At 37.6% G+C, this 25005-nt stretch overlaps 1 protein-coding gene across 1 annotated transcript in view; it reads right to left on the bottom strand.

The window, feature by feature from the left end:
* The window catches only part of LOC127969489 (C-type lectin domain family 10 member A-like), a 423625-nt gene that overhangs the window by 260862 nt on the left and 137758 nt on the right, over nt 1-25005 (bottom strand). The gene's annotated exons all lie outside the window — the stretch shown is intronic.

The following is a 25005-nucleotide window of genomic DNA, read 5'->3' on the forward strand; positions in this document are numbered from 1 at the left end:
AGTTAAGGGTGACTTACTGGCTGAGATTCGGGCCAGTTATGGCCCATGTGTGACCCTTGTCTTTAATCCAGTTCTGGGCCACTTCAGGGCCGTCATTCTTTGCGGTACTTGGACCGAGGGTTATTGGTTTGTGTCTGAACTATTTTTGAGAATTGAATTTTCTTGTGCCTTTTTTGTTCACATGGTTTGGGTAAGATTAGTCTGGGTTATGGCTCAGTTTTGGGGTTTCTGGTTAAAGGGTGGTGTTGATATGGTTAACTTATGGCTGAGAATTGGTACCAATAATAAAACCTGTTTTGGCCCAGTTCAGGGCCAGTTAAGGGTGACTTACTGGCTGAGATTCAGGCCAGTTATGGCCCATGTGTGACCCTTGTCTTTAACCCAGTTCTGGGCCACTTCAGGGCCGTCATTCTTTGCGGTACTTGGGCCGAGGGAAAAGTGATTGTGTGGCCCGGAGCTGGGCCAGAAAAAAATTGCTATGTGGGTATTTGCTATTAAGTACTTTGCAACTGACAAAATCGCAACTGGAAATACCTGGAAATTCATATTATAATAAAAAAACACAGCATAAATCAGTGATGATCCTAACATAAATACATGGAAAGAGTTTGTGGTGAAGATTAATTTTCATTTATATACTTACTGAATTATGCTTTCCAGTGAGTAGGGTTTCATCAGTGGATGAGAACAAGATTGTGTTTATCAGTCTCTGTAACATCAGAACAGGATTCACACATTACTGATGATTTTTGATCAAACTGAGGCACCTATTAACGATAGTTTGCCATGTAAGTTATCCAACAATTTTTTTGTCAAAATATCAACACTAGTAAAATGTAAATTAACTCTATTCAATTACTTAAAATGTTGTAACTTTATATAATTAAATTACTTAACGAGCCGTCTGTAGAAAGCAGCCTTAACAAGCTGAGCACAAGCTTAAGCACAGCCTCTGATCGATAATGATTATTAAACATATTTTTAAACTCAATTTACAAAATAGTCTCATCAGTTTACAATGTGTAAAACTTTAACAAGTCAGTCGTTTACTTGGATTATGTTAAACAAGTACACTTTAACCACAATGAACAGCGTTAATCCATAAGGTACTTACACTTCAAAACAGCGGCGTCACAATTTTCCGTTATTTTCGAATAAGAGTATGACGAGTCCTCTCCCGTGGCCTCATGGGATAGAGTAGTGTCCATCCTATGCATACTACCAAATTGGGGCGGAAGTAGTAGGTAATCCGGGAACATCTCGCCTACTCTTTTTCGAATACTAGGAATTGGGACATACTACTTGCTTCGCATACTGTTTTTCGCCTACTATATAGTATGGAAGTATGCGATTTCGGACGCGGCTCTAGTCTCAATGTATTAAATTTCACTTGAACACAAACAGAATAAATCACTATAAATTGAATAACAATAGGATAAATTGTAAATTATGTTAGATAAACAAATCAATACTATCGATATTAATAAATAAACAATCTAAAGAGCAATTTTAAATGTGTGTGTGTATATATATATATATATATATATATATATATATATATATATATATGCAAAACAATTAAATAAATCTATATAATAAAATGGAACAACAAACAATTACAGGTAAAATAACTATTTCACACAACTAAAAAACTTACATTTAATCAACATAATGAATTTTTTTAATTTTTCTATGGTCTTGTATTACTTCCAAATGAAGTGGAAGCTGGCACAGCAGATCTTCAACACTCCCTTCAAGAAGCTCCCTTGTTCCCAGAAGGGCCTACCTGCTGACTGAATTCATCAATAAGGGAGTGATCCAATATGTCCCTAGCAGGTACCCAACTCCTCTCCTCTGGACCGTAACCTTCCCAGTCCACCAGATACTGGAATCCTCGTCCCCTCCGTCTAGAGTCCAGAATGCGATTAACCGAATAAGTCGGTTCCCCATCTACGAGACGCGGCGGCGGGGGAACCGGAGTAGGATTAATACATGCATAAAACACAGGTTTAATTTTGGACACATGAAAGGCGGGGTGTATCCTCTTGTACGAAGGAGGTAGTTTGAGGCGGACTGACACCGGACTAATGATCTTGGTGATAGTGAACGGGCCGATAATTTTGGGAGCAAGTTTATTCGAAACGGATCGCAATGGAATGTTACTGGTAGAAAGCCACACTTTTTGACCCACGACGTAGACGGGAGGCTTTGACCGGTGGCGATCGGCCTTGGCCTTAGTGCGCTCCCTCACCCGGAGCAGAGTCTCACGGGCTCTTGGCCATGGGGGGTGGCACCTCTGGACAAACGCGTGAGCGGAGGGGACCGTGACTTCAGATTCCGGACTGGGAAACGCTGGTGGCTGGTACCCTACACTACACTGAAACGGAGAGAGGCCCGTAGCTGACACTGGCAACGAATTGTGGGCGTACTCCACCATAGAGAGTTGTTGACTCCAGGAAGAAGGATTCTTGGAGACCAAACATCTCAAAGTCCTCTCTAAATCTTGGTTGGCTCGCTCAGATTGTCCGTAGCTTTGGGGATGATAACCCGACGACAAGCTAACTGACGCTCCTAATAATTTGCAAAACTCTTTCCAAAATTTGGATATAAACTGAGATCCCCTGTCTGAAACCACGTCTGCCGGGAGGCCATGAAGCCGAAAGACGTGATCTAAAACAGTAACCGCTGTCTCCTTGGCTGTAGGTAATTTGGGCAAGGGAATGAAATGTGCCACCTTTGAGAACCGGTCAACTACAGTCAAAATGCCATTAGAGGGCGGGAGGGCGACAAAATCTAGAGCGATATGTGACCATGGTCTCGAAGGGACAGACAGCGGTTAAAGAAGCTTATCAGGAGGTCGGTTAGATGACTTACCACTGGCGCAAACTGAACAAGCCAAAACAAAATCGCGGACATCGCGAGCCATACGTGGCCACCAGAATCGTTGTCTAACCAACCCATTAGTTCTACTTATCCCTGGATGACAAGCCATGTTGGAACAATGACCCCACTGGACAACTTCGGACCTTAACTCTTCCGGCACAAATAAGCGGTTCCGTGGGCGACTGGATGGAGGCATTACTCCTTCTAAGGCCGTCTTGACCTTCGACTCGACCTCCCATACGTGTGCTTAGACTACTAATCTCTCAGGCAAAATACACTCGGGAGTAGCAGGGTTGGGCGGAGGGATCAAAAAGACGTGACAAAGAATTGGGTTTAACATTTTTGGAACCCGGGCGGTACGATAGGGTAAATTCAAAAAGGCCGAAAAAAAGTGCCCACCGAGCCTGCCTGGAATTGAGTCTTTTGGCAGTTCTGATGTACTCTAAATTCTTGTGATCGGTCCAAACAATAAAGGGAACACCTGAACCCTCTAACCAGTGGCGCCACTCCTCCAACGCTAATTTGACCGCCAACAACTCTTTATTGCCAATGTCATAATTACGTTCGGCAGGAGATAATCGATGAGAGAAAAACGCACAAGGGTGTACCATTCATCTGAAGCAGCACGTTGGGACAACACTGCTCCTACCCCCACCTCTGATGCGTCGACCTCCACCACGAACTGCCGTGTGGGATCAGGGGCGACAAGGATGGGAGCCGAAACAAAGCGGTTCTTGAGGTTCGAGAACGCAGCCTCAGCTGCGTCAGACCACCTGAACGGAGTACTGTGGGAGGTCAAGGCTGTCAGAGGTGAGGCTAGTTGGCTGTAATTACGAATAAAACGCCGATAGAAATTGGCGAACCCCAGAAACCGCTGTAGGGCCTTACGGGAATCTGGGGATGGCCAATCTATCACAGCCTTTACCTTGTCAGGGTCCATTCGTATTCCCTCAGACGACACGATATATCCTAGGAAGAGGACCGACTGTGCATGGAATACGCACTTCTCCGCCTTGACAAAAGGCCCATTCTCTAATAACCTCTGGAGCACTCGTCTGACGTGTTGAACATGTTCCTGGAGAGATGAAGAAAAAATCAGTATGTCATCCAGATAAACATATATAAACTGATCTACCATATCTCTCAACATGTCATTCACGTGTGCTTGAAAAACCCCGGGCAAGTTGGAGAGTCCGAACGGCATCACCAAATGTTCAAAGTGCCCTCTAGGGGTATTAAAGGCAGTTTTCCATTCATCCCCCTTTCTGATGCGGACCAAATAATAAGCGTTACGTAAATCCAATTTTGTGAATACAGATGCTCCCTGCAACCTCTCGAAAGCTGAAGACATGAGTGGTAACGGATAAGTATTCTTAATAGTAATGTTGTTCAGCTCTCGGTAATCAATGCAAGGTCGCAGAGAACCATCCTTCTTACCCACAAAAAAGAAGAAGAGCTGGAGAAGAGAAAGGACGGATGAACCCAGAGGCTAAGGAATCAGAAATATATTTCTCCATGGCCTCCCTCTCAGGAATAGAAAGAGAGTATAACTTGCCTTTAGGCGGAGATTTACCTGACACTAACTCTATGGCACAGTCGTAGGGACGATGTGGAGGAAGAGAAGCAGCCTGGGACTTACTGAACACTTCCTTCAGGTCCAGATACTCAACGGGCACGTTTGGCAAAGACATGGTCTCCTTCTGAAAGACAGAAACAGGAACAACAGGACAAGCAGAAACCAGACAAGACTCATGACATCTTTCACTCCACAATGTGACAGTGTTAGAATTATTATGTTTAGGTTACCAGGGGTGACCTAATACAATGGGAGCAACAGGGGAGTCCATAAGGAAAAAGGATATGGTTTTTTGATGGTTGCCAGATGTGATGAGTGTGATGTGTTCAGTATGGTGGGTGACGTGAGGCAGTTCCTGGTCGTTGAGTGCGGTGACATGGATGGGGAGAGACACAGGAAGGACAGGAATGTTCAAGTAATGTGCCAGTGACGAATCCATGAAGTTACCTTCGGCTCCGGAGTCCAGAAGGCCGTGACACTCGTGATGTTGATTTCTCCACCGCAGTTTCACCGGAAAGAGGGTCGATGATGTAGGTGAGGACTTCTCAGCGGAGATCCCACCCGATAGTAGCCTCAGGTTTACTACCGGGCATGAGTAGATGTTATGGTCAGAGCCTCCACAGTATAAACATAGTCCTTGGGACCTCCGCCGTTCCCTATCCCTCCGGGACAGCCGAGCTCGACCCACCTGCATGGGCTCGTGATCGTTGACAGAACCGACCGTGTTCTCTCGACTCAAGTGTCCCCTAATAGAAGAGAATGGAGGTCTTGGAAGGACTGTGTTGGCGGCCCAGGCGATTAAACCTGGCCTCCACCCGCAACCCCAGGTCTATGAGTTTGTTGAGAGTAGGGGGCAACTCGAGGAGATAGATCTCCTGCTGAACACGGTCGGATAACCCATGCAGGAATCTATCCCACTGCGCCGCCTCGTTCCACTGGCACGCGGCCGCCAGGGTACGGAACTCGATGGAATACTCGGTGACAGATGAATGTCCTTGCCGGAGTTCCGAGAGGCGATGGGCGGCCTCCCTGCCGGTTCGAGGCCCGGTCGAAGACTCTCTTCATTTCGGCAGATAGGAGGTGGAACGAGGCACAACACGGATGTTGATTCTCCCACACCGCCGTTCCCCATAAGGCTGCCTTGCCAGAGAGAAGTGTGAGCGTGAACGCTACTTTGGATCCCTCCATAGTGCGGGGCTGCAGAGCAAAATGCATCGAGCATTTGTTAAGGAATGTTCTACAAAAAGTAGGCTCACCAGCGTAATTCTCCGGCGCCGGAAGTCGCAGCTCTGGCCGGAAGTGATCCTGGGGAATCCCCGGGGTAACAGAATCCTCATTTCTATTCATTTTCCACGGATTTACGCGATCTGATGATAAACAGCCTCTCCCAGCGATCTGTGTATGTGTTTGCTGTGTTGTCAGCTCGTGCTGTGTGTCACTCAGACTCCGATAGGGCCTTCCCAATGTCAATCTTAGAGTGTCATATCTGGACACCGCCACATCGTGTCACATGCTTCCTGCACACTTCCTGGTAGTTATCTGGTCAAAACAACACCGAAACACCTCTGTACACACGAAATATCTGAATAATAAACCCGCGATTACGATAGTAAAACTTGGTATGAGAATTTCTTGAGATCTGGGGCGTTTTTATAAAAAAAAATTAAAATGTACATTGGAAATGCTAACTTGTGCAGCGATGAAAAAGGCTACAAATAACATATTTTTACAACAGTAAACGACCAAATTCCACCCCTGATCGCTAAAGGAAGTTATTACAAACACTCGATCCGGGTTTAAAGTGAGTTTTGAGTAAAAGTGTACTAATAATTTCATAAATTGTCTGATGTAGCTTGATTCAAATGTTAGCTCCAATGCTACTAATAGCAGGTGCTTTTCTTCTTCATAATGCATTTTTGTCTCAATAATTCACGTAAGGTCGTAAGAAAATTTTTTGTTGTATTTTTATAGTAAGACTTTTGATAAATAAGGGCTAAATGCAAAGAGAGACTGAAGTGAGATCGCTGCTTTGTTGCTTTGTTGCTTTGTAAAGCCTGAAAAACCACAATCAAGGCTAATAAAGGTGGAATAAAAACAAAAGAATAATGATAAAAGAATAATGCGGATAATGTGTCATACCTGGCGAAGGTGTGAAAGACTTGTTTGGTGAGAACAATACAACAATGAATCGGGGAGTTTTGCAAAGCCAACACACATATAAAATACACAGGAGAGTTTACATGTGAGATCTTACAGAGATGACAAGGGCCATAAATCAATCTGATTAGCCTTCTCTAAAAACACACATGACATGGCCTTAGAAAATATTTCATAAAATTCACAGTTTTACAGATTCGATTATGAAATTTTTTTATGAAGTTTAGGAAGACTTGTGGCCTTAGCTACACTGTGTTTTCAAACTCATTTCCTACATCAGCATTTTTTTAAATACATTTAAAACATATGTTTTTAATATTTTTATTTTTGTTTTTATGTTTGAGCTTATATATCTCTATTATCATAACAGTCTGAGTGATTCTGATTCCTGAACGGTAAACTTTAAAGTGTCAGCTTTGTGAACAAAGGTTGATTATGTATCTAGTCAGAAAGAATCATAAGCAGAAACCTTTTTATTTTGGGTATGTCATTTTGGTCTCCATGCCAAAAAAGGGGGGTTACTAGTAAGGGTTTAATGAGATGATGAGATATTGTACAAAGACACACAAAGACGATGACACGGGAACACTCCAGAGGGATGATTAAGGCGGTGAGAAGTCCAGACGGTAATGGAGTGCAGGTGAAGAGTCCGGGTGTTGACGGCGTGAGGCAGCAGGAGAGAGTGGCACAGGAACTGCGGGGAACAGAGCCGAAGGTAAGTGTTCGTGGCTGAGTGATCGTGATCGTACCCCCAGACGGGGGTAAACACAACGACATGAAACAACGATCTCACAAACACAGGACGTGAGACAAGCCATTATATAGTGGATGGGTAATGAGTGGCAGCTGTTGCTGAAACAATTAACGGAGACGCCCACAACTAATCAGTGCAGACGCAGAATTCACCACAAAGTGTAAACAACCCGAGATCACGGTTTACCAACCGTGACAAGTCCTCAGCGAGCAAGGAGACCTCACCATTGGCTTCGGACAAGCCAATCACCACTATGTCCTCCACCACTGGTCCTTGATACTAAACCTTGGAAATTGCAAAAAAAGGTAATCAAAAAAAAAAAAAATGATATAATGATAATTAATCTCTAATGATTTTCCTTTATTTTTTTTATCAGGATAGTTATGTTTACACACAATTTACGAAGGGCAGTATTATATTGTGAATATTGCCATGGCGGAAGGTTGGTTCTAGGCACAATGCAGTCTTGGGTGTGTTATTGATTTTAATGAAATAGTAACCACACGATAATTTAGGAGTAACAATGTTTAAATGCAACAAAACAAACAATCAAACACAACTGAAAAATCTTTCCAAAGTCTAACGTATTTTTTTAAACTAACAGACAGACGTGTTTGATTATGCTTCAGTTGTTCTGCTCTAATGTGTATGTTACATACCTCATCAGTTGTGTGGACAGTTGAGTTAAACTTTGTGGTCTTGGCGCTCGCTCGAAGGTGAGAAATGATAACTGTATCATTCATTTTAAATTTGGACAAGGCCTGGTCCCGCTTTCTATCCCCACGTCCAAGATGGGTACTTCTGTGTCCCTCACAGTCGTAATCCTTGGGACCTGCATCTATAAAGTTATGCTAAATTAAAATATCAGTTGTTAAATATTAGTAATGTTTAGGACAATTTTTGGTAAGGGGCTGTTCACATATTGCGTCTTAAACTGAAGAAGGAAAAGTATGTGTTATGTTTGGGGGACACTGCTGTATTCATATATCAAATAATACTGCTCCAGAAGGAGCATTTAATGAAGTAATGAACAAATTGTGAATGGTAGATAAAGCAAATGCCGGAAGAGACCAACAAATTTGGGATTGGATTGATGGGAAATTTGGAGCATCAGGAGCATGGTTTGCTAAACTGGGAATGTTTTAGGAGCTAGATATTAATAGGAGGATTATTATTTTGCTGTGTATTACCTTTATTAAGAACATTAATCGTTAATGCTACTGTTAAGCAAATGGAAGTGATAAAAGTCCCACATAATCCTAAAATAATGATGTAATTAAAACAGTATGTATATGTAGTTAATATTAATAACGCGTCTGGTTTGTTTTCAGCAGATTTATAAACGTCTCAACACAAATGTATGTAGATGGTTGAAGTGTGTTGTGTGCATGTTATGTGTGTTATAAGAGACTCAAACTCTGTTCAAGCATCAAATAAATCCATCTGCATGTTTTTAACAATAAACTGTGAAGGTGTTTTGGTGTAAATCAGCAGAGCGTCTGTGACGGTGAGATTTGTATTTGTAGAGATAACAAGATTTAAATTATAATAAATACATACAAAAATTTACAATTGCTGTAAAATGAAAAGTCAGTATATTTATTCTACTACTAAAAATATTAATAACAAATATATAATTTTATTTTATATTATAATAGTATAATTTAAATTATAACAGTTAAGTTATTGTCTTATAATAATAATAAAATTATTCCATATTTTGGTTAATCTTATTAATTGTAATAACATTTCTTATGGATTTTTTAATTGTCATTCAAATAATATTTAACAATTAAACAAATGAAGAAAAAATATTGCAATATGAATCATATTTTTTAATAATTCAATTTTATGCAATTAGTATTTAGGTTATTATTAATAAAGACTCCATTTTTACTTTACAGTACAATTGGATTATTGCAATCATAATATATTTATTTTATCATTGGTTATAATTAAGTATTATTAATAATAATTATAATTAATACAAAATATGACAATATACAATGTTTTGGTTAAGAGTATAATAATAATAATAATATTCATATTATTATGAATAAATACTGACTTTATTTTAGAGTGCAATATGAATACTGCAATAGCTTTAATTGTAAAATAAAGTATTAAATTAAAGTAAGCATAATATTTTGATAATAATATTAATACATACTTTTTATTGAATAAAAATTGCAATAATATATTTAAAGGATTTTTAATTGTAATTTGAATAATAAAATTATAATTAATAAAATATATTTTTTGCACTCTTAAAATATCAGTGTTGTACTACTAATAATAACCAAAATAATAACTTAATTGTACTTTATTATTATAACAATAATGTTATAAATGCAGTAATCCTTTCATATTGTTAAATAAAGTATTTAATATAAACCAAAAATATTAATTATGTATTTGTTATTATTTAAATAAGTTACTACTATATTAATCCTGTTCCATTGTAAAAATAAGAAGTTAGTATTTATTATTATTATTATCATCATTATTACATACAGACTTAAATGTTCAATATGATTAATGCAATAGTAAGATTTTATTGATCTGTTTGTTATAATTAACAGTAAAGTAAAAATGTATATTTTGTTGTTATTATTTTTAACAAACTATTATTTTACTTTATTTTAAATATATTAATAAACAAATCAATAAAAACTCTTACTATTGTAGTAATCATACTGCACTGTAAAATAAAATGTCAGTATTTAATAATAGTGATAATTACTATCATTATTGTATTTTTATAACAAAAAATCAAATAAAACAAAACATTTAATATTTAATGCTAACCAAAATATTAATTATATATTTTTATTTAAATTATAACGATATATATATATATATATATATATATATATATATATATATATATATATATATATATATATATATATACTACAATAATTCTGTTACACTGTAAAATAAAAAATCTTTATTTAAAATAATAAAATACAGAATTACTGAATTATTAAGATTTTATTAATTTGTTTAACAATAAAGTAAAATGTATATTTTATTATTAGTATTTACAAAATATTTTTATTTTATTTTAAATATACTAATTGAACAGATAAATAAAAACTCTTATTGTTGCAGTATATGAAGGACTAAACCTGCAAAAACAATAAATAAATACGCAAACAAATAAATAAATGTGTGTTTAAATGCATGTATAAATAATTAAATATGTGATGAAAATAGGCAAATAAATTAAATAAATTGGTAAGTAAATGGGAATGTTTAAGGAATGGTTAAACTCATCTCAACTCTTTTCTTTTAATCCCTCATTTATTTCTGAATGTAGTTTCACATGTATCATGGACTCGGCCGCTCGTGTCATATCTGGGGGCGTGGCTTTCCCTCTGACAGGAAATGAATATAAATCCAGTAGAGCTGCTGGATTTACTCCGTCAGTTAAGCCAGTCTGTCTGCTTCCTGACCTGGGCCCCAGTTAGTCAAGTATAAACAAGACTATTTGCCATATTTCTAGAGAGAAGAGTGGCGCCACCCCAGGAGGGATGAAGACCATCTCTTTTAAACAGGTCAGGTCTGCCCCAAAAGCTCGTCCAATTGTCTATGAAACCTATGTTATTCTGTGGGCACCACTTAGACATCCAGCCATTGAGTGATGACAATCTGCTAAGTGCTAAGCATCTCGTCTTCTGCTTCGAAGTTTCCTGCAGGTACTGTGGATTGCTTTCTTCATTTTACTGACATCCAAACGTGGTCTGGGAGGGCCATTGTCCTGTAGACTTTTGCTCCAAACTGTCTCAACACAATTCTCTAGAAGTTTCTACTAGTGTGCCCAGTAAGACATTGATTATTTGGTTCAGATGTGTTTAATTCTGTTTTGAACTAAGCTCTGCAGGACAACAGCCTTTCAGGAGTGGGATTGAACAGCCTTACTTTATCATGTTTAGCGACATTGTCTCAATGTCTAATACCTCATTTTGTCTCTTTAGTCACACACTGCGGTTGAAAGAGTCTGTAAAGCTCTTTCAGTATCCACTGGAATGGTTTACCCAAGCAGTAAAACAGTGCTTTCTGCTTATCTGCACTTTGAAGCATTAACTGATCACGATTATCAGTTTTCCTGCTTAAAGTGTGGATTCCATCCATCTGTTGTTGTCTTGGATGCTCATCGAAAGGGAGCTTTTAATATGCAAGGTAGGATACAGATCTAATTACTTTGAAAATCCTTGACCTGCATATATTAGGATTCAAGATCAATTGAAGTTTTGAATGTATTTCAAACTCAGGTGCCGCAGCAAATTAGTCCTAAATTAATCTGTTAGGTGTATATATTTGTAACTTTATTGTTTAGTAAGTGAAATTGAAGAACCCCCAGAAAACTTTGATGGACAGGTGGATGTAGAGGCCTTTTGGAATTCCCTGAGATTGGAAATCATTGCTAGAGGTCTTGTACAGAGTAAGTTTGTATTCATTCACTCACCGCACTCATTCATTCACCTTATTTACCCGCCTCATGCTAATTTCTCCAAGAGAGATAACACAGACAAAAGAGAATAAAAAATACATATCCCCAGGAACACCTGCCGTGAGGGTCTCCTTTCTTCTCACCTTACGACATCGTCTATTATTGCTTTTTAATTAAATTGAGTTCTCTGTCGTTATTATTGCTGTTGGGTTTTGTTGTTTTTTTTGTTGCTGGAAACCACAATCCTTTTGCTGTCAAACCAAGTTACAATCTTTGGGCACCCTGGATTGGACAAAATACTAGGAAATCTGGCTCTGTCCTAAACACAGAATGGGAAAAAGTACATTCATCAAATCAAAAAAGGCTTATTGATGAGATGACACTGAAGGTGTAGTGTTGTCTTGTTTACTTTCTTCTCAAAGTATTTTTGTCAATTTTTTTCTAATGTATTCTAAGTGGTTCTTTTTCCTTTTTTTAATGTAGGTGTCTGCTGTCCATTGGTTATGTGGATCTTGTAGATTAAATACCAAGGGATCAAAGATGGACCTCATAATGAGACTGAGGAGTGAGATGATAAACAGGTCATCATATGACAAAATTTTTCGGAACGTTTGGGGTGCATCAGGTTTGTGTAGACTGATATATGTAATTTATGATTCACAACATGTGCAGTAGATTTCCTATTTAATTAGGGCTGTGCAATTAATCGAAATCAAAATAAAATCGCGATTTGAGTGTGCGCGATTTCTAAATTGCCTTATAGCACGATTTTCTGCAGCCCTGACCTCCTGCAGTATGTTAACTGAACCAATCAGGATGCAGCGCACTGAGAGCAGGTTCAACTCCAGGTTCACACACTCTGTCTGGGATACGTAGCCTTTTTTTTTTCAAGCCCATGTTAAAGGAACAGAACATTCACACTGCACACAGAAAAAAGACGAGAACAGAAAAGTTTATAAATAGAAAGGTGCGAAAAGATTTAATATCTTGCGCATGAGCACAGAGAGAGTTGTGAGTGCACAGGACACAGGTTGAGCGAGAGGAGACACATTGTAAGGCAGCATATATCTGATCCTTATACAGTCTATGATCTGAGCACGCGCATCTGGTTTTGTTAACAGAGCAAATGAAATCTGCGTGCGAGTCAGTGTTGCGCGGGTTGATCCAAAATGAGCGGGTTCCTGCAGTTATGAGTCATTCAAAAATATTTTTCATGATATTCGTGTCGCGGTCGCATTTTTGAAATATACAGGCCTACACTTTATTGGCTGAATAACTGGCATGAAGATGACGCACAAACTCAGTCTGCACGTAGAGATGGAGGCGGCAAAGAAGACTGTATGGAGAGCAACGCTGCTGTTTTTGGTAAAACATGATTTTGACGACTTCGTTAAGTGTTGTTTTATAGAAAAGTCATTTAAAAAAAATTCATTTTGTATAAATTGTATCTTAATTTTGATCAATGTTTTATCAATCAATTGCCCATATTTAATAAATAAGAAGAAAATATATAGCCTAGCAGACAATGTAATAAGGCTCTGACACGATCACTTGCATTGCATGTGAATTAAACTCAGCGTGTGCCTCACAGTTTTGAGAAATATAGGCTATATATTACGGACAGTTTGAAATGTCTACTTTTAAACCAAAATATTAAAACCAAAATAAATGGGCTACTCTCTGATGGCGTAATCCATATGAAATGTGCATTTCTCTCTGGCGTTCATGGCGAGTCTGCATCGTCAACTTCATCTTTGCAGCAACACAGAAAACACCAGTTTATTACTACTCAATAAAATGACTCCTTGCATATTTTCGAACCAGCAGGCCATTCTGTGTTGAGCGAGACCCCATGGAATGAGCGAGAGGATTGGGATATTCAGAAATGCGCTCTCCGCTCACAAGCTCTGATCGGAACAAACCCGAGCCTCAATGTCTGCTGACCTTGCAGAAACATACAAATAGACATAGCCAGACTAGACTATTTTAGTACAAATTAAGAGCTTACTAAAATTATAATATATTAAGTTTTGTTGGGGTTTTTTTTTTTAGTTAGTTTTGCCCACGGGGACTCATTTAATGGCAAGTACAGTAGGTTAACACAATGTAACAAAAAGCGTGTGTATTTTATTTGTATATATAAATATAAACTGTTATTTTTAATGTTATAAAGATAAATGTATGTTTTTCTTTTTCAACCATGCTAAAAATAAGCCTTATTTCTCAAGTGAAAGTAAACAGTTGAGGAAAAAAAATGGGATGTGTATTATATTGGATGCGTTCATCGTCTCTTAAAGTGACCGCGCCTAATTTAGCAACTGGCTGCTGTAATGTTAATCCAAGAAAATGAAACTGAAAATCACTCACTGCTCTTGAATACTTTGTAGTTTTAACAGTCAAACCAAAAATGATTCAGACACCAGATATATTTTTGATATATATAGCAAAACTGTAATAATGTGAGAAATGTTGAAGGTGTCTGAATAAATGTAGGTTTCATTGTATATTTCATTTTTACATTGAAGACTATCCGGTGCTTTTTTACATTTAATTATTTAGTTTCTGTACCTTGACACCTACAAACTTGAAAAAAACGTAAACATTGTGTAAGTAGCACAAATAAATAAAAATAAATGAACATACAAATTAAACAATTTCAAACAGGGTCCACTGGTACAACCTTCACCGGGTCCCCGCTGACCCCAGCTACGGCCCTGCTCACGCCTGTTTCACACATACTCCATCTGCAATGAGTATGCAGTCTGTGTGTGTTACGTATGTGGTGCAGCACGGACTCGATGTGCTTTCACACAGGACGCGTTTGCAGTTCGCTACTCGGTACGTAAACGATCGCTGCACTGCTGCAGACGCAACGCTCCTGGAACACAACTGGAATCCGTTAACATGGGTGCGTAAGAAAATATGCAACGCATACGCACTGCAGACGGAGTATGTGTGAAATAGGCGTACAGTTGTTTGCACCTTGTGCAATGGTTAAATAGTTTACAGCTTTTTCAAGCACTTTGTGATGCATTTTGGAAACAGGAGATGTACATTTCTAATGCACCATCTAGCTTAATAAACCCCTTCTCAAAGACTTACTGTTGTCAATTTTATTTGGGTAACACACATTCTGAATGCCGTCGGCAGAATTCGAATACGAATACGGAATGGAGATGAGCTCACCAGGTGTGCTTGCTGTGAATACATCTACAAAAACACCTTTGGATACAGTGGCAATGGAAAGAAGGGAGTCTTCACAGCATTCTACTCAGAGAAAGAGTTTGCTGGGTTCTGTTCAATGGACTGCTACTACAAAATGAGTGAATGAATGTTTTTGTTTTCATTATTTTTTTCGTGAATAAAGCTGTGTCTGTTTCCTAAATTGGTTGTCATTTAGCAGAAAGTTACTAGACACTTGACTAATTTTTCAATTCTGTGGTGTTTTTATTAACTAGTTTTCTCTATGAAGCAAAACATTGTTTTCAGGGTAAGGTATAACAATAGGTTTTGTTTCTTAAAATGAATGTATTAACTAAGGTTAACTATGAGCAATGCATTTGTTACAGTATTTGTTTTAAGCTTTTTTAGTATTAGTTAATAAAAAAAACAGCTGTTCATTTTTTGTTCACTTCAAAGTGCTTGAATGTTAACGAATACAACTTTTAAATTAATTTTTTCTAAAAACAGATAGTGTGATTGTTAAGAGGCTTTTGAACCCTAAAAATAGTTTGTTTTTGATTGCTATATTTACTATTTATTAAGTTTTGTTAACTTTTTTCTTTAATCATAAAAGACTACAATATGTAAAAATGAGAACATACAATGAAATGTTGAAACAAAATAATAGTAATGAAAGAGAGAAAAAAAGAGAACGGGAAATATATAATTTATATTTACTGTTTACAGGTTTTGCAAACTTTACCCTAAACTTGCCGTGGTGATTACGTCAGTGACCCGCGCCATGGTGGTAATTTTCGCAAAACCTTTTGGCACGCCCATACTTGTGATCAAGACCAATGAAAAACCTTTCGCCACACCCTCACCTTTTGGCACGCCCATACTTGTGATCAAGACCAATGAAAAACCTTTCGCCACACCCTCACCTTTTGGCACGCCCATACTTATCGGCGGGACCAATGAGAAACCTTTTGACACGCCCCATACCTTTTGCCACACCCATTGCTCCAGGCTGCAGTTATCCCTACTTGAATCTTCTTTGAAAACAATAGTCACTTTGGTGTTTGACAATACTTTTCTAAAAATATTCTTTGGTTAGGGAAAGTTAGTAAAAAAGAAGTTATTTTTCTATGCATAGATAATTACTTTTTACTTACATAAATTATAATTACATTTACATTTTTGTCAATTGCTAACACACAATTCATGAAATAATTAATTGTCACTACTATAAGCACAATACTTAACACAAACTTGTGCAAACCTAAAATTACCTGTCACAATCAAATATTTCAGTCAAAAACATTCCCTTTTGTCATAATCAAACTTTAACCCTTTATACAAAACCTGACAAATACAAATTATTCACTGTCTGGAGAATTAGACAATAATAATTGGTTAAAAAAAATAAAAATAAAAATAATAATAATAAAAAACAAACACCCAAAAATAAACAAACAAACAAAAAATACATTTTAGTTTGTAAAGCAAAACCCAACTCATATTCGTTGATGTTTCTTCTTTTTCTCCTCTTTGTCAAAAGCAGCTCAATAAACACCAAAGGCTCTTATACAAGCCATCCAAACACAGACCATCTTATATTTGTAAGTATATTTTTACTGATTAATACTAAAAGATTTATTAATATGACAAGCTAATCAACAGAAATGTTTTGATAAAGACAGTATTGGCATATATGAAAACTATCATCCTGCATCTTTGAAAGACCCATGTTGTTGTCAGTCTTTAACACAACTGCATTTTACAGTAAAAGGCCATTTCCCTATTTACTGATAAACAAGTGCCAAGCTGGTCCATGGAGGTCATTTTCATAATTAATTTTCAGTCACTAAACCCATTAAAAGTTTTAAATTAAGACAAATGTCCCAGAAAGGTAATGATAAAAACAAACAATTAGTTTCACCAATGGAAAGATTATACATCAATTCCATGCAAAATTGGACAGTACCATGTAATGTTCTATTGTGGAACACAAAATGAAAAAAATCTTCATTTATTAATTCCTAAACATTTCCAATTAGCAGTAAAGCCACTTTATTACTATTTAATTTTTTTAGGTTAACTATTCCTTTAAGAAGCTTCCAAATAAAGTTGCATGTTGTTAGCAAACTAATTAAGTAGGCAGATTTAAAATCAACAAAATTTGGATTTTTGTCTGTGTGTTTGCTTTATTGTCCTGATTTACTGTTCTTATTTTTGTCTTTCAGGAACACTTCCAAAGAAAAAATATCCAAGATATGCAAGTTATAATTACAAACACTACACTTAACAACACATCAACTTAACATTAACACTTGCTAGCTTTTATAGAAATAATATCACTGTAAATATAGATCTGTATATAGCACGATACACGTACAAAATACTGACAATAACACACATATATGCACAATCACAATGTCTTACTGGACTAAAAGGAGAAAGACTTTAGCCAGTGTACAACAGATAGAAAAGGAGATTTTGGATGAATACCAAACACAAACTGAAAACACTGATGAATCTAGTGTTCCTGGTCACAAGAGACAAAACTCTGGAACTAGGGATCCCTCATCTTTTTGTAGTATAGTTTCCTTTCTTGCGCCCACACATGAGAACTCGTGTGATCTGGAAAAAAACACTAATGTTGATTTTTCATTTGATTCGGAAGCTCCCTCTGATCCTGGTAGTATCACTGATTCAGACCAACCAAATGCAAAATCTGACACTAGTAGCAACAATTCACGTAATCAGTTGCAAATAAACCTGCAAACATGGGCAGTATCTTTTTTGCATTCCTCTAGTAGCTCTAACAGCACTACTTTCAATCTTAAGATCTGAATTTCCTGATTTGACCAAACATGCAAGGACCCTTCTTGGTACACAGACAAAGGTACCCGTAGCAAACATTTGCAATGGTGAATATTATCACTTTGGCCTGATAAATGGCTTGCAAAACATATTAGGCCGCATCTCCGGTATCCCTAAAAATTTAACAACTCTGGCTTTGCAGTTCAACATTGATGGCATTCCCCTGTTTAAAAGCTCCAGAACACAATTTTGGCCAATTCTTGCAACAGTTGACTGTGATTAAACACGATCTCCATTTATAACTGGTTTGTTTTGTGGCAACAGTAAACCAAGCTCAGTCTGGGAGTATTTGAGAGATTTCATTGCAGAACTGAAAGTGGTTCTGCATCAAGGTACTCGGTTTAAAGTTGCTGTCTCCTCCTTTATTTGTGATGCCCCTGCACGAGCATTTGTTAAACAAGTGAAGTCTCATAATGGCTACTTTGGTTGTGACAAATGATCACAGACTGGAGTATGGTCAAATAAAATGACATACCCTGAAACGGATGATCCTCTACGTTAGGGCTGGGCGATTTGGGGCAAAAAATATATCTCGATATATTTTGCTATATCTCGATATACGATATATATCTCGATATCTTTACAGGAAAAATAACCCCCCAAAAACTACTGCAAAAACAAATTATGCCAAATACAAGTCTTTTTTTATTAAAGTGCAAAGAGGTTCATGTAAGAACAAAGTGCTTCTGCAACATAAAAAAATAAATCTCTGCATACAAAATAATAATTTAACTGTAAAATAAAGGAAGAAATATAACTTATTGCCTTTTCATTCAAAAATATAACAACTCAACTTGAGGTAGGCAGCGCATACAGGAACAAAGTGCAGGGATTTAAAAAAAATCCCTGGTAACATAAATAATAATAATTTAAATATAAAATAAAATAAATACATATTGCCTTTTTGTTCAAAAATAAAACAACTCAACTCAACCTCATCTTTGCATTAACTGTTGTAGCTATCAACAAATAGCCAAAAATCAAGTTTGTGTCTACTGTGTCAGGATTCAGTGCAGCCCATTGACAAGTAACTATATTTCCACTTGCAGCTGAAGATCCTTTCAGACGGACTGCTAGTGGCAGGCACACAGAGGTACTTTTTTGCAAGGGTGCTCAGTACTGGATAGGCAACCTCATGTTCCTGCCACCATTGTAGTGGATCTGCCTCATTCTCCAAACATACAGACTGTAAATAGCTTGACAGCTCATTTTCAATGGACTCGCGAGGTGTGAATGAAGAGTAAAGGGGTTGCATCTTGGACAAAGAAGCTGGCTAGTGTTTTTTTCTTTTTAGCAATGGGGGGCACAGGATCTGCTATGGCACTCTCTTGTGCGGACTGAGGCACAGCTTTGTCAACACCTGCAGAGCTCCCCTGATCACCCAGCAAACTCTGTGCTTCGCAGATGACCCTCTCTTTTAATGCAACCAGTTTTCCACTACTGACATATTTCCCCCGAAACCGTGGGTCTATAAAGGAAACAATGTCGCCTTTTAAAGCCAAATGAAGACAATATTGCAGCAGCAGTAGAGGGAAGACTTGCAGTTTCCTTGGAATGGCTTAAGGCGGGCGTACACGGTGCAAATTCGGATGGTCGGAAGATCGTATGTCCACGCACACGACATGAGTGAGTTTATCTGAAAAATGTACGGATGAGATGATATACGACACGGTTTTACAACCTGCGAATTCCAGAAGCAATCGCACAAAGTTGATAGACACGTTTGACTTGAAGCACCGCTGCACGCACAGAAGGATCACTTTATGACATTAAAGTACCGCAAGAGCGATAGAGAGCACACATATCCAATGCATTCGAATCGCTCTTGCGGTACTTTGATGTCATACAGGTGATCATTCTGTGCAGCGCTGCTTCAAGTCGAACGGGCCTGTAATAATAAAATCTCCATACTCATCGGGAACCGGCTCACAACCAAAATGAACTTTAATGAAACAAAATAAACACAAAACAGCGCACCAGCCCCTCATGGACGACTGCTGCACACAAAATAAAAAGCAAATATAAAATAATGTCCCAGGCCTGGTCCTCTCTCCTCCTTCACTATAGTCGCTCCAGTTTTATATCCTTCCATCTCCTACGTGGGACTCGATACCGGCGGTGGGGCTCAGGTGTAGCTCATCTCCAATCACTACACCCGGCCTCACTCCTCGTTCCACGCCTCTCGGCCCCGCCCCACTCACCACATACCCCCCTCGCAGGCCGGGGGGTACCCTCGAGTCTGCGCTCTATTCCCCCACCGCTCACGGGGACCTGCGTGAACCTGAGGGTAGGACAGACGAGGCGAGAGAAAAGGAGATGGAAGGAGGAGCAACAGAGACGAGAGAGGGGAGAGAGGAAAAAAAAAATTCCGATTCCCAGACGCACTGCTGCTCGGCCCTCCACCAGCTGGGTGATCTCCTCAATAAAATGACTCCTTGCATATTTTCGAACCAGCAGGCCATTCTGTGTTGAGCGAGACCCCACGGAATGAGCGAGAGGATTGGGATATTCAGAAATGCGCTCTCCGCTCACAAGCTCTGATCGGAACAAACCCGAGCCTCAATGTCTGCTGACCTTGCAGAAACATACAAATAGACATAGCCAGACTAGACTATTTTAGTACAAATTAAGAGCTTACTAAAATTATAATATATTAAGTTTTGTTGGGGTTTTTTTTTTTAGTTAGTTTTGCCCACGGGGACTCATTTAATGGCAAGTACAGTAGGTTAACACAATGTAACAAAAAGCGTGTGTATTTTATTTGTATATATAAATATAAACTGTTATTTTTAATGTTATAAAGATAAATGTATGTTTTTCTTTTTCAACCATGCTAAAAATAAGCCTTATTTCTCAAGTGAAAGTAAACAGTTGAGGAAAAAAATTGGGATGTGTATTATATTGGATGCGTTCATCGTCTCTTAAAGTGACCGCGCCTAATTTAGCTACTGGCTGCTGTAATGTTAATCCAAGAAAATTAAACTGAAAATCACTCACTGCTCTTGAATACTTTGTAGTTTTAACAGTCAAACCAAAAATGATTCAGACACCAGATATATTTTTGATATATATAGCAAAACTGTAATAATGTGAGAAATGTTGAAGGTGTCTGAATAAATGTAGGTTTCATTGTATATTTCATTTTTACATTGAAGACTATCCGGTGCTTTTTTACATTTAATTATTTAGTTTCTGTACCTTGACACCTACAAACTTGAAAAAAACGTAAACATTGTGTAAGTAGCACAAATAAATAAAAATAAATGAACATACAAATTAAACAATTTCAAACAGGGTCCACTGGTACAACCTTCACCGGGTCCCCGCTGACCCCAGCTACGGCCCTGCTCACGCCTGTTTCACACATACTCCATCTGCAATGAGTATGCAGTCTGTGTGTGTTACGTATGTGGTGCAGCACGGACTCGATGTGCTTTCACACAGGACGCGTTTGCAGTTCGCTACTCGGTACGTAAACGATCGCTGCACTGCTGCAGACGCAACGCTCCTGGAACACAACTGGAATCCGTTAACATGGGTGCGTAAGAAAATATGCAACGCATACGCACTGCAGACGGAGTATGTGTGAAATAGGCGTACAGTTGTTTGCACCTTGTGCAATGGTTAAATAGTTTACAGCTTTTTTAAGCACTTTGTGATGCATTTTGGAAACAGGAGATGTACATTTCTAATGCACCATCTAGCTTGATAAACCCCTTCTCAAAGACTTACTGTTGTCAATTTTATTTGGGTAACACACATTCTGAATGCCGTCGGCAGAATTCGAATACGAATACGGAATGGAGATGAGCTCACCAGGTGTGCTTGCTGTGAATACATCTACAAAAACACCTTTGGATACAGTGGCAATGGAAAGAAGGGAGTCTTCACAGCATTCTACTCAGAGAAAGAGTTTGCTGGGTTCTGTTCAATGGACTGCTACTACAAAATGAGTGAATGAATGTTTTTGTTTTCATTATTTTTTTCGTGAATAAAGCTGTGTCTGTTTCCTAAATTGGTTGTCATTTAGCAGAAAGTTACTAGACACTTGACTAATTTTTCAATTCTGTTGTGTTTTTATTAACTAGTTTTCTCTATGAAGCAAAACATTGTTTTCAGGGTAAGGTATAACAATAGGTTTTGTTTCTTAAAATGAATGTATTAACTAAGGTTAACTATGAGCAATGCATTTGTTACAGTATTTGTTTTAAGCTTTTTTAGTATTAGTTAATAAAAAATACAGCTGTTCATTTTTTGTTCACTTCAAAGTGCTTGAATGTTAACGAATACAACTTTTAAATTACTTTTTTCTAAAAACAGATAGTGTGATTGTTAAGAGGCTTTTGAACCCTAAAAATAGTATTTTTTGATTGATATATTTACTATTTATTAAGTTTTGTTAACTTTTTTTAATCATAAAAGACTACAATATCTAAAAATGAGAATATACAATGAAATGTTGAAACAAAATAATAGTAATGAAAGAGAGAAAAAAAGAGAACGGGAAATATATAATTTATATTTACTATTTACAGGTTTTGCAAACTTTACCCTAAACTTGCCGTGGTGATTACGTCAGTGACCCGCGCCATGGTGGTAATTTTCGCAAAACCTTTTGGCACGCCCATACTTGTGATCAAGACCAATGAAAAACCTTTCGCCACACCCTCACCTTTTGGCACGCCCATACTTGTGATCAAGACCAATGAAAAACCTTTCGCCACACCCTCAGCTTTTGGCACGCCCATACTTATGATCAAGACCAATGAAAAACCTTTCGCCACACCCTCAGCTTTTGGCACGCCCATACTTATGATCAAGACCAATGAAAAACCTTTCGCCACACCCTCACCTTTTGGCACGCCAATACTTATGATCAAGACCAATGAAAAACCTTTCGCCACACCCTCACCTTTTGGCACGCCAATACTTATGATCAAGACCAATGAAAAACCTTTCGCCACACCCTCAGCTTTTGGCACGCCCATACTTATGATCAAGACCAATGAAAAACCTTTCGCCACACCCTCAGCTTTTGGCACGCCCATACTTATGATCAAGACCAATGAAAAACCTTTCGCCACACCCTCACCTTTTGGCACGCCAATACTTATGATCAAGACCAATGAAAAACCTTTCGCCACACCCTCAGCTTTTGGCACGCCCATACTTATGATCAAGACCAATGAAAAACCTTTCGCCACACCCTCACCTTTTGGCACGCCCATACTTATGATCAAGACCAATGAAAAACCTTTCGCCACACCCTCAGCTTTTGGCACGCCCATACTTATCGGCGGGACCAATGAGAAACCTTTTGACACGCCCCATCCCTTTTGCAACACCCATTGCTCCAGGCTGCAGTTATCCCTACTTGAATCTTCTTTGAAAACAATAGTAACTTTGGTGTTTGACAATACTTTTCTAAAAATATTCTTTGGTTAGGGAAAGTTAGTAAAAAAGAAGTTATTTTTCTATGCATAGATAATTACTTTTTACTTACATAAATTATAATTACATTTACATTTTTGTCAATTGCTAGCACAATTTATGAAATAATTAATTTTCACTACTATAAGCACAATACTTCACACAAACTTGTGCAAACCTAAAATTACCTGTCACAATCAAATATTTCAGTCAAAAACATTCCCTTTTGTCATAATCAAACTTTAACCCTTTATACAAAACCTGACAAATACAAATTATTCACTGTCTGGAGAATTAGACAATAATAATTGGTAAAAAAAAAAAAATAAATAAATAATAATAATAAAAACAAACGCCCAAAAATAAATAAACACACAAAAAATACATTTTAGTTTGTAAAGCAAAACCCAACTCATATTCGTTGATGTTTCTTCTTTTTCTCCTCTTTGTCGAAAGCAGCTGAATAAACCCCAAAGGCTCTTATACAAGCCATCCAAACACAGACCATCTTATATTTGTAAGTATATTTTTACTGATTAATACTAAAAGATTTATTAATATGGCAAGCTAATCAACAGAAATGTTTTGATAAAGACAGTATTGGCATATATGAAAACTATCATCCTGCATCTTTGAAAGACCCATGTTGTTGTCAGTCTTTAACACAACTGCATTTTACAGTAAAAGGCCATTTCCCTATTTACTGATAAACAAGTGCCAAGCTGGTCCATGGAAGTCATTTTCATAATTAATTTTCAGTCACTAAATCCATTAAAAGTTTTAAATTAAGACAAATGTCCCAGAAAGGTAATGATAAAAACAAACAATTAGTTTCACCAATGGAAAGATTATACATCAATGCCATGCAAAATTGGACAGTACCATGTAATGTTCTATTGTGGAACACAAAATGAAAAAAATTTATTATTTATTAATTCCTAAACATTTCCAATTATCAGTGAAGCCACTTTATTACTATTTAATTTTTTTAGGTTAACTATTCCTTTAAGAAGCTTCCAAATGAAGTTGCATGTTGTTAGCAAACTAATTAAGTAGGCAGATTTAAAATCAACAAAATTTGGATTTTTGTCTGTGTGTTTGCTTTATTGTCCTGATTTACTGTTCTTATTTTTGTCTTTCAGGAACACTTCCAAAGAAAATATATCCAAGATATGCAAGTTATAATTACAAACACTACACTTAACAACACATCAACTTAACATTAACACTTGCTAGCTTTTATAGAAATAATATCACTGTAAATATACAGTATTGTTCAAAATAATAGCAGTACAATGTGACTAACCAGAATAATCAAGGTTTTTCGTATATTTTTTTTATTGCTACGTGGCAAACAAGTTACCAGTAGGTTCAGTAGATTCTCAGAAAACAAATGAGACCCAGCATTCATGATATGCACGCTCTTAAGGCTGTGCAATTGGGCAATTAGTTGAATTAGTTGAAAGGGGTGTGTTCAAAAAAATAGCAGTGTGGCATTCATCACTGAGGTCATCAATTTTGTGAAGAAACAGGTGTGAATCAGGTGGCCCCTATTTAAGGATGAAGCCAACACTTGTTGAACATGCATTTGAAAGCTGAGGAAAATGGGTCGTTCAAGACATTGTTCAGAAGAACAGCGTACTTTGATTAAAAAGTTGATTAGAGAGGGGAAAACCTATAAAGAGGTGCAAAAAATGATAG

The sequence above is a fragment of the Carassius gibelio genome, chromosome A4, assembly GCF_023724105.1.
Source record: "Carassius gibelio isolate Cgi1373 ecotype wild population from Czech Republic chromosome A4, carGib1.2-hapl.c, whole genome shotgun sequence".
NCBI classification, from domain to species: domain Eukaryota; kingdom Metazoa; phylum Chordata; class Actinopteri; order Cypriniformes; family Cyprinidae; genus Carassius; species Carassius gibelio.